Source organism: Macaca thibetana, chromosome 7 (genome assembly GCF_024542745.1).
Source record: "Macaca thibetana thibetana isolate TM-01 chromosome 7, ASM2454274v1, whole genome shotgun sequence".
Classification (NCBI taxonomy): domain Eukaryota; kingdom Metazoa; phylum Chordata; class Mammalia; order Primates; family Cercopithecidae; genus Macaca; species Macaca thibetana.
The window spans coordinates 121,879,393-121,888,336 of record NC_065584.1 but is presented as its reverse complement, the minus strand read 5'-3'; the positions used below and the strand labels follow the sequence as shown (position 1 = coordinate 121,888,336).

Sequence of the window (8,944 nt, the reverse complement as noted above, 5' to 3'; positions counted from 1 at the left end):
AACGTGGTATTTTATCAATTTTTACATGTCTTCAAAGTCTTGTGTGTATTTTACACTTAGAGCTCATTATAATTTGAACATTTCAAGTGCTCAATAGCCACATGTTGTTAACAGCTACCATATTCTACAAGCTAGGTCTAGATTATGAGAATTCTTTCCTTGATAAGCCCATTTATGACATTTACTGATATATAGAAGTTTCCTTCTTTGTCTTTTTATTTTTCAGACCATGCACATTCTTGACATGCATTAAATTTTATAAAAGTAGACTGCAAATGGTAGCGATGAGAAATGCCAGGTTTTATTACAAGAAAGTGTTCATAAATAGAAATGACTTTGTGTTTTCAATCAAAAAGTAAATAATGCTTGCATGAAAATATGAGCATCAGATTTTCCAAAGGAAAATTGAAGAATGGTGTGCGAGAAGAAACCATTTATATACTTTATGAATGTAGAGATGTGCTATATCCCAAGTTTCTATAGAAAAATAGTGATTTTGAACTACAAGGAATGTTAAGTCATAGTACAAAATAGTGCTTAGTGGTATTCTGGTTTGAAACATACCTATTAAATGCTTGCCTTAGGTGGTTAGGATTAAATACCATACCAATAAAGATTGGCCCTGGCATATTGGAACTTCTAAGTTAAAATTGGTCATAGGAATGCAAACGTACAGAGATGTACTGGTTTTCTAAAATACCCTCTTCACTATCACCTTCAAAATAATGTTTTCTCAGTTTTGGGGTGTCTGAGAGAGTGTTTCTTTCCTTTCACTTTTGTTTACTCAATTTAGCATAATCTTGAGGAAATGGGAAAATGAATAGAGAGATTACATGCCCAGAAAACCATTCACATCCATGCAAGAGAACATGTATCCTTAATATTTTCCTAGCCCTTCCTTGTTCTAATATCTTATAGCCTTAATGAATATGGCACCTGGGTACAATCACAAAGATATTATGCCAGAAAAAAGTGTCCTCAGTGATGTTGAATGTCTGAGGCCAGCCAGAGTCTGTGGAATTCTTTTGAGGAAGAGTGGACTCAGAATCACCAAAGGCATCTTATTCATTACCAACCCCTATGGTATCTTCTGAAAATGCATCTGCCCATGGAAGGGGGACAGATTGTGTTTCTGTATCTCAAGATCTCAAGATATTTGAAAACTTATTATTAGGTAATTAGAACTAGTAGCAGTAGTAGTAAAATTATTATTGAAAACACATTTTATCCATAGATGTTATACATAGTCAAAATGAAAGTAAATATATATCTACATAAAACTTGCACATGAATGTTTATAGCAGCTTTATAGTTGCAAAATTTGGAAGCAACCAAGATGTTCCTCAATGGATGAATGGATTAACTGTGGTACCTCTAGACAATGGATTTTTTTAATTATTATTTTTAAAAATTTTATTTCAGATTCAGGGGTCACGTGTGCTTTTTGGTTACATGGGTATATTGTCAACTGGTGGGGACAATGGACTACTATTTAGCGCTAAAAAGAAGCTAACAAGCTTGAGCTATTGAGTCATGAAAATACATGGAGGAACCTTAAATGTATATTAGTGAGTAAAAGAAGCCAATATGAAAAGGCTACTTACTGTATGATTTGAACTACATGACATTCTGAAAAATGCAAAACCATGGAGACAGGAAAAAGATCATTGGTTGTCAGTGGTGAGGGGGGAAGGAGGAATGAATAGGTAAAGCACAGAGGATTCTTAGGGTAGTGAAAATACTCTGTGAGATACTGTAATGGTAGATACATGTCACTATTCATTTGCCACATGCATGTATAACACCTAGATTAAAGCTCCATATCAACTATGGACTTTGGGTGATAATGACATTTCAATGTAGGTTCATCAATTGTTAATACATGTACCACTTTGGATGGGGGATGTTGATAATAGAGGAGGCTATACATGTTTCAGGGCAAGGGACATATGGGAAATCTCTGTGTCTTTCTCTCAGTTTTGTGGTGAAGCTAAAACTGCTCTGAGAAAATAAAGTCTTCTTTAAAAAGTCACCATAGAAAGGTAGGTAGGCTTAAAATAATTTACCATCATTTGGGAATTACAGTTTATTCATTTCTTACAAAGCATATGCAAATACTGGCCTACTGTGTTTTGTTCAGTTTAATGTCTATATATTGTGTTATCACCTGAGGGGCATGAGAAAATTGATTCCCAGAGCTTCACTTTCAGAGATTCTAATTCAGTAGGTACAACGTGGGGCCCAGAAATGTGAATGCATTCAAGCTCTCTCAGATGATTTTGAAGATCACATTGAAAGAGACATGACTCTGTCAGGATTGATATGGATCAGAATCATGTGTATAGGTGTACGAATTGCTGTCTTAGCAGATGGATTAATTATTGCCAGCAATGCCAATAAGCTTAAGGTCAAATCAGTTAATAAATGTTAGTTCTTTGTGTGGGCAATTTTTGATTAAGTTGTGCTTTCAACATTTTAAAATACTGTACTAAGTACAGATTTTTAAGGCATTCAGCCCCTTAAAAATCAATACGTAATTTGCATTTTAGGAAGAGGAATGGAAATGTTCAATATAAGGACATCATAGTCATTGGTCATTAAAATATTTGGCTCTATTTAAGTGCTAATTATGAAAAGTGGAAATAAATATAGGTACTATTCTAAATATAAATTAGTTCTCTCAGATGGAGGCTATTTTGTATTTGCTAAGATATCCCTTTATTTACATTATTAAAGAAATGCTTTTATTGTTTGAAATGAAAAATTACCCTTATTTAAATGCTTATTAAAAATGACAACATCTTTTTTCTTCAGAAACATGCAGAAATATCTATGTGATAGATTTTATCAGCACAGCTCCATCTGTCAACAGGTAGTTGTATTTGCTTCTCAGTAGAATTGATGACAGATTCCGACAATTTGATATTATCCTAATAAGCAAAAAGTATTTCAGAGCCTCATGGCTGAACCTGGCTGCACCTTCACTTATTTCAAAATTAAAGTTTTATTAGCCTTTTAGTTATCATGTTTGCTGAGAAATTATGTCATATATTTCATAGTGGAGACAAGAATCACAGTGATTCACTATTGATACCAAAAAGATAAATGTTTTCTTTCTATGTTTCAGAAAATTATAATTGTTATTATTCTCATAAAATAAGTATATTTTTGTTCAAAATATATTACATACAAAATACATGAAATATATCCAAAATTAAATATTTGTATTTGCTATGAGCAATTAAGGTTATTTATTTTATATGATGAAAATAGAAAAACCTTCTTTAATTTCCAGGTCAAATAAATTTAAAACAAAACATCCATAAGTTTTAGCATCTAAATTTGCTCCCTGGAATGGACCATAAGCTATAACAATGTCTAGCCCAAGAATTACTATGAAATGTATTCATAAGAATTAAACTTATTTTTCCTCATGAGTACTAAGTTAATAAGAAAACAGAAAGTACAACCAGATTTATTTTTTTTTCTAAAGTGACCAAAAACTGAAGATGTAGAAAAACTAAACTGAAAGGCTTACAACTTTGTTTGCTAAAGAACAGGTGGTATTATGTTTCTGTGTATAAAATAATTACATGAAGATTATTAAAAGAAACATGGAAAATCAAGAAAATTGGCAAAATTAATCAGAACCCATTATTTACAGTGCAGAAATAATTACTATTTCTGTATTTCATTTCTGTATGTCTAAGAAGTATGGATAAATATTTTTATATAATCCATATTTAAACTTTCACGTGCAGCTTCAATGAACTTCAACTTTAAATCATGAAGATCTTCTTAAGTCATTCATTTTCTGTATTTTCCTTTTTTAGTGTTACGTAATATGCCAATGTATTATAATTTATTTGAAGACTTCTTTAATTTTCGGCCTTTAGGGTTCCAAGTTTTTACTGTTATAAATAATGCTGTGATAAACACACTTATATGTTAATCATTATCCACATTTCCATAGGACGAACGTTATAAGTTTGGTAAAAGTACCAACATTTCTATGCCACTACATATGTATTATTACACGGTAATATGTATTGCCACATAACACACCATATGTATTGCTTTCCACAAAGATTATGCCAATTTACACTTCCACCCCAGTGTTTTAAAGTTCTGGTCTCATCACACCTCAAGAGAACAGATGAATCTCAATATGTTTTTTGTATGCGAGAGTACTATTCCAGTGGTCTTTAAAAGCAGCAATTAAATGAGGTCAAAAGGAAGAGCCTGACTTAATCCGTGAAAAATACGACTTTACTGTTAATTAACTGGCCTCAAAGCTTAGTGATATTTTTCCTGATTAGCTCTTAGACCCTGAACTTTTCCTTGTGCTGATGCAAGTCAGGCTAATAGGGAACATGTAATGGCAATCATTAATTGCATTGGATATTTCATATCAGAGGTATAGTTATTTATTTATTTATTTATTTATTTATTTATTTTTTTTTTTGAGACTGAGTCTGGCTCTGTCGCCCAGGCTGGAGTGCAGTGGCCGGATCTCAGCTCACTGCAAGCTCCGCCTCCCGGGTTTACGCCATTCTCCTGCCTCAGCCTCCCGAGTAGCTGGGACCACAGGCGCCCGCCACCTCGCCCGGCTAGTTTTTTTGTATTTTTTAGTAGAGACGGGGTTTCACCGTGTTAGCCAGGATGGTCTCGATCTCCTGACCTTGTGATCCGCCCGTCTCAGCCTCCCAAAGTGCTGGGATTACAGGCTTGAGCCACCGTGCCCGGCTCAGAGGTATAGTTATTGCCCATTTTCCTGTTTGTTTTTAAAACTAGTCGTTTTCTGAAGGATTGACTGTGCCTGTCATTATCTCTTTGCCCTTGTCATAGTTTATGAGAGACACATATACAGATATTTGCCAAAGATAAATTGAGTCAAGGGGATCTTTCTTTTGATTGTCAACATATGATACTGTGTCCAGTTACACCATTTGTTGATAACATTGTTGTTGTGTTATTATTTGGTGACAACCATCTCTCTTGATCCTATTTTTAATATTCAATATGTAGACTTCATGCATAAATTATCAAGAAAAGACTGAATTGAGTTTTGCTTTACCCTAGGGATCTAAAATATGAGGCTTAAAGTTCTATAACATTTAGTCTGGGTAAGTCAAACTAGTAATATGCCTGGTTAGCCCCCTCTATTACCATCACCCATGATGTGTTCTTGGTCTATAGATTTGTGGGTATTTACAGTTTTATTTGTTCTGATGTTCCCCATAAGACTTGATCTGGTATGTTTGAGGGACTTACCTAAAAGGCTTTAAGTAAAGCTGAGCAAGTAGCATTAATAGATTTATCATGGTTCTGGAAATGCTTAACAGTCACTGTGCAAGGTAACAAACTGCATCTCCACTGGACTGTCTCATCTCAAGTAGCATGAATCCCTAAACCTACTTCACCTGCCACTTTATCTCTCAACTGTCCGCAGCTGTATCCTCCAAGACTTTAGTTCAACATCCTTATACCTAACAGCTGATGTATGAAAGAATCCTATCAGTTTCACTGTTGAAATGGTTGCAGACTCCATTATGTCTAGTCACTTCTACCTTGATCCAAGGCACCATTATCTCTTGGCTGATTTATTGTCAGGTAAGACAAATCATGTCACTCCCTTCTCAGAATTCGGAAATTCGTTGTTCTCCATCTCATTCAAAAATTTTAAGAGTCCCTAGGGTCGCCCCTGCTGACCTCATAACCTTCTTTCGCACACTGATCCTCTTGTTCACTTCACGTTGGGGTCATTGTGACCTCCCTGTTATTCCTCTGCCCCAGGACTTTTGCACTAGCAATGTCTTCTATCTGGAATGCTCTGCCTCCAGGTAACCACTTACCTGAACTCTCACTTTCTTCAATGTTTTGCACAAACATCGTCATCTTAATGAGGCCTATGATGACCACCCTATTTAAATTGCAGCCCCAGGACTTAGGCTTTTTCTTAACTCTGCTGTATTTCACATTTTTTTCTCACCAATGTGACATACTTATTTACAGTTTTTATTGTTTTGTGTTTGTCTCTTCCACTAGAAGGCAAGGTACCTGAAGGCAAGGATCTTTGCTTGCCTTATTCATTAATAAAAATTCCAAGAGTCTAGGACAGTGCTTTGCACATAAAATAAACGGAATAGTTGACAAATAAATGCACCCAAAACAAACAAATTAAAAATCTCGAGGTTAAGAATTAATTCTTAAAATGCTAATGAGCTTTAATAGTAACTGTGGAGATGCAGCTGCATAAAAATGTGCCCCTGCTTCTCCTAACTACTCCTTATCACCTTAGGTTTCCATCCCAATTCACACCTATAAACCAGCTTGATCAAAACCAACAATAACTTCTACCTTGGAAAATTCTTATCTCCTTGATCTTTCAGAAGTTTTGTTTTGTTTTGTTTTTTTGAGATATATGTGCCTTTATTAGCTGAGCCACTATTTGAGGGGGATGAAGCAGGAGTTGCACCGATGCAGGGCCGGCCGTGCTTCACAGGGTTGTAGGGGATGGAGAACTCGCCCAGGTAGTGGCCCATCATCTCTGGCTTGATCTCCACCTGGTTGAAGGTCTTACCGTTGTAGACGCCCACCATGCTGCCCACCATCTCGGGCAGGATGATCATGTACTACAGGTGCGTCTTCACCACTTCCGGCTTCTCCATGGGCGGTACCGCCTTCTTGGCCTTGCGCAGGCGCCTCAGCGGCGAGTGCTGCTTCCGCCCGAGGCCCCGGTTCGGCCGCTGTTGCTGGAGTGCACTGTACAGTTGCATAAGTTGCTTGTAGGACAAGTCCAGCAGCTGGTCCAGGTCCACAACGCGGTAAGTGAACTTGCGGAAGGTCTACCCATTGCCTTTGTTCCTGTTCTGTGTTCCTAGAATTCATTTACTACACAGCAGACAATCAAATTAGATGATAACACCCGTGCTTAACTCTACAGAAGTGTCCTATTGTAGTTAGAATAATCCTGAAGTCTTTATTGTATTTTCTAAGATGGACATGATACATCCCTTTGCACCTCTAAAACCTCATCTCATACCACTGTCTGATCTCATTCACTACGCTTAAACCGTCTTGGTCGTCGTCGTCTTTTTTTTTTTAAACGGGGGGGGGGGGGGGGGGGGGGGGGGGGGGGGGGGGGGGGGGGGGGGGGGGGGGGGGGGGGGGGGGGGGGGGGGGGGGGGGGGGGGGGGGGGGGGGTGAATAAGAATAAGCTCTTTCCCCCTTCAGGGTTTATTGCTTGATGCTCCTCTGCCTGGACAACTCTCTGTTGCTTCAAATGGACCCAAATTTTACCCTCTTAAAGAGGACTTCTCGGACCATTTACTCTAAAGAGCACCGCCACTCAGTTACTATCAAAATACCCTTTTACATTTGTTTCCCTCAATCCTCAAGTAGAATATAATCTACACCAAGAGCTTGGACTTTGTATTTCTTGTTCAATTATATATCTACAGTGCTAAGTATAATTTCTTAGTATAATTTCTGGCTTAACAAATATTTTTGAAGAGATAAGTGAATAAATAAAAGAATAACTGAATAAATTAGCTAGAGTTGAGTACTTTAGTGGTTGAGCATTTATTTGGTGTAAAACATTACTAAATAAGATAATTTCAGACACTTGGAAAGCCCTTTTTATGCACATCTCTGAAACCTTGGCTGGGTTTCTTTGTTTGTTTTTATCTTTATAGATGGAGAAACTGAGATGCAAATTGACTCTCCAACATTAATGGTAATCTTTGGGACCATTAAAACTTTATTCAGAGTTGCTAATGAAACTTTTGGCCCATTTCCAAATGTTAGACTTTACTTTGTAAATATAATTGATTTGCTTGTATAACAGACAAAACAGTGTGTACAGGACTCCATTTACTTGGCTGCTTTCTTTTTTGCTCAAGATACCTGGCCCTTTGCTATCTTAGTATCAGAGACCTATAATGCTAATACTGAGTTTTTGGGGAGACTGCAGAATGAACATTTTAGAAAGAAAACCAAGAAGCAGGTTATGATTTGGCTAGAACTTTAATGTTCTCTCTTTGGACATAAATCTGGACAGATGTCTGCCACTTACCATGATCAAAAATTTATTTCTTGTTTTCAGAAAAGTAAGCCAAATAATTCCACTACCGTTTAACTAGCCCATTTTATTTAATGAGCAGGGAAACATAAGACTATATTTACCCTATCAGTAATGATCACTTTCCTAGTAGAATGGACCCAACAAGAGATATGACAATATCTTAACTTGAACTATTCATTAACTATCTGTATAAGGGAAGAACAATTAAAGTAATCGAAAACAAACTTGCCAAAATACTTCAAGGATGATCAGAGAGCCTATCTTTACCAGATGAAAGAATGTGGCTACTCAGAAGTTACTGTTACCAGAAACTAAGATGAAAGGAAACATGGGTGAGACAGAAAATTTGCCACAGAAATGATTGAATAAAAACATGAAAGAAAACACATGAAGCATACAAGTATAGACCTAATTGCAAAGAGGAGCCATTCCATGAAATGCAATTAAACTTCTAGAGAGATCAAAGCGTTCTCCCAAAAGGGAGGTGTAAGGGCAAAGAAATATTTCCCTTATAATTAAGAAACATTACCAAAATTTAGAGGAAAATGCAGAATATCTCCCAAGTTTGGGGGAAAAAGTGAAATTACTATAATAGGATGAATTGTTTGTTATAATGGCGCGTGTATAAAAAATAAATGCAATTAGTTCAAGGTACTCTAGTAAAATAAATTACCTTGTACTGCAATCAAATGTCATCTCAAAGTATCTTTATACTAATAGTTACTTCATTTTATAATATTTTTTGAAAATTAAATATACCAACTGAGTGGAAATGATTCATAATTCTCTGTTATGCTAAATAGAAGACTGAGTTTGTAATGCTATTCTTTTGAATTGCTTGAAGACAATGAACTTCAC

The 8,944-nt window shown here is 36.3% G+C and overlaps 1 pseudogene; it reads right to left on the bottom strand.

The window, feature by feature from the left end:
* Positions 1 to 6,270: 6,270 nt before the first annotated feature.
* LOC126959278 (40S ribosomal protein S15-like) lies at positions 6,271 to 7,329 on the bottom strand (annotated as a pseudogene).
* Positions 7,330 to 8,944: the final 1,615 nt, after the last annotated feature.